Source organism: Mus caroli, chromosome X, assembly GCF_900094665.2.
Source record: "Mus caroli chromosome X, CAROLI_EIJ_v1.1, whole genome shotgun sequence".
In the NCBI taxonomy this organism is placed as follows: domain Eukaryota; kingdom Metazoa; phylum Chordata; class Mammalia; order Rodentia; family Muridae; genus Mus; species Mus caroli.
Genome location: NC_034589.1, coordinates 1,829,498 through 1,831,718, shown reverse-complemented (window position 1 = coordinate 1,831,718; position 2,221 = coordinate 1,829,498).

Sequence of the window (2,221 nt, the reverse complement as noted above, 5' to 3'; positions counted from 1 at the left end):
CTCTTTGTGTGTTTCTCTCTCTCTCTCTCTCTCTCTCTCTCTCTCTCTCTCTCTCTCTCTCTCTCTCTCCAGAAACTCATTATGTAACCTAGACTGGCATGGGTAATGCACTGATCTTCCTGTCTGAGCCTCCCAAGGGCTAGGATTACAGGTGTGAGCCACCAGTCACAAAAAAAAAAAGTGGCTGCTCCTCCTTCTGAACAAACGATCCCAGGTCAGCTATTTAAATAATCCTCCAGAATTTCCTACCTGCCCCTAGTAACGCCCAGGCCCCTCCCTCAAATAATATGCTAAGAACAACTCTGGAGGTTGTTCTTCCAGGATTTGGCTCCTGAGTATGCAGGCCAGCCCTGTAGCCTCTAAGGGTCACCCCATTTCTCACATTTCAAGCTCTGTTTGCAAAGCACTCAAAGCCACCACACTAGCATCTCAGCCCAAGTACCCAGCCCTACCGCCACTTTCCAGGGTCTGCATCTCAGAAATGACATTTGAAGCACCCCTTCTTCTTTCAGCATTTCATTTATTTATTTATTTATTTAATGTATATGTATTTGTGCATATGTAACTATATGGGCATATGTCACAGTATGTGCACTCTTCTTTCACCACGTGGGTCCTGGAAGCCAAACTCATGTTATCAGGCTTAGCAATCTTTACTGGTTGAGAGCCATCTTAGAATTCATCACACTTTTTTTTTTTTCTTTTAAGACAAGAGTCTCACTCTCTAGGCTGGTCTTGAACTTAGGAACTTGAGTTTACCTGAGAACCTGCCTTACTCTCCCAAGTGCTGAGGTTATGTGACCACCACACAGGACTATGAAGCCACACTAAGGTTAGTTACCATCCAGCTCAGCACCCACAACACATTCTCTTCCTCCTTCCTGCTTCCCCCCCCCCTCTCTCCTGTTTATGAGACAAGGTCTCACTGTAACCCAGGCTGCCTTGGAACTAGTGGCAATCCTCCTGCATCAGCCTTTTGAGTGCTAGAATCAAAGCTTTGAGCACCCACCTCAACAAATATTCTGAGGGTCCCCTATTACAGAAATCTTAAAGGAATATGTGGACTCCTCTGGGATAACCCAAGGTGTCACCCCTTTGTCCCCTGCCCCCAAGACTTCTTTTCCCAATCACACTCCGTTGGCCCCATTGAGGGACATAACAATCCTGGGCCTTCGTTTGTAGAATCCCCCTCTACTCTGATGCAAACCCAGGAGAGGCTCTGATCCCTGTCACTGTACTTCTTTGACGCTTAGGTGCATTGTTGCGTGTGGCAACACACCAGCTCCTATGGTAGGCAGGCAGGCATCCAGGAGAACCAGAAATTAGTGGGGATTGGATTGGCCACTCGCTCTAAAGAGTGTTTGCCTAGCATGCATGATACTAGGGGTTCAGTACCTAAAACTGGATAAAACTGAGTGTATTGGGTGTACTGGTACCAGTCTGTAATGCCAGCACTTGAGAGCAGAGGCAGAAGAGTCTAAAGTTTAGTGTTTCCTGGGCTATATGGCAAGTGTGAGGACAGCCTAGGCAGTATAAAATGTCCAAAAAAAAAAAAGTCCTGGACAACTTCAAGATTCAGTGAATTGTTTCTGGAGTTCCTTCTCCATTCCTTAATAGCTAGAGATGTCAGGTTCCTGTAACCATGTCTTGAGGGAGCTGTTTCTCCCAGAGATTCCCAGAAAACAGGGCCTGTCTACCTCCACCCTCTCCAGGTCTGGGAACCAATTCAGATAACTGTTGTTGTTGTTGCTTATTTGTCAAGACAGGGTTTCTCTGTGTAGCCCTGTCTGTCTTGGAACTAGCTCTGTAGACCAGGCTGGGCTTGAATTTAGACATCTTCTTGTCTCTGGCTCCCTAGTGCTGAAATTAAAGGAGTATACCACCATGCCTGGCTCCTTCGGATATTCTTAATAAGCCCTGCTTACCTCTCAGAAGTTCTGTAAAAAGCCTCACCGCCCCCCTCCTAAGACCAAGTACTTCAAGATTTCCCTGCCACAGGAATCCAGAGGCCCTCAGTTCTTCCATCAATTGATAACAGACCTTGCATGCCCTGGCATCCAGAGCGACCTTGGCAGGTCTCTCCTTAAACATCCACCTCCCAGGAGATTCCCTAGAGCCTCTTTTGTCTTGTCTTGTGAAGCACCCTTCTGTTTGGATGTGGGTTCTCGTGGGATTAAGAGGCCTGGAGCCCAGCAACCGGTGCTGGACACTGCTCTTGCCT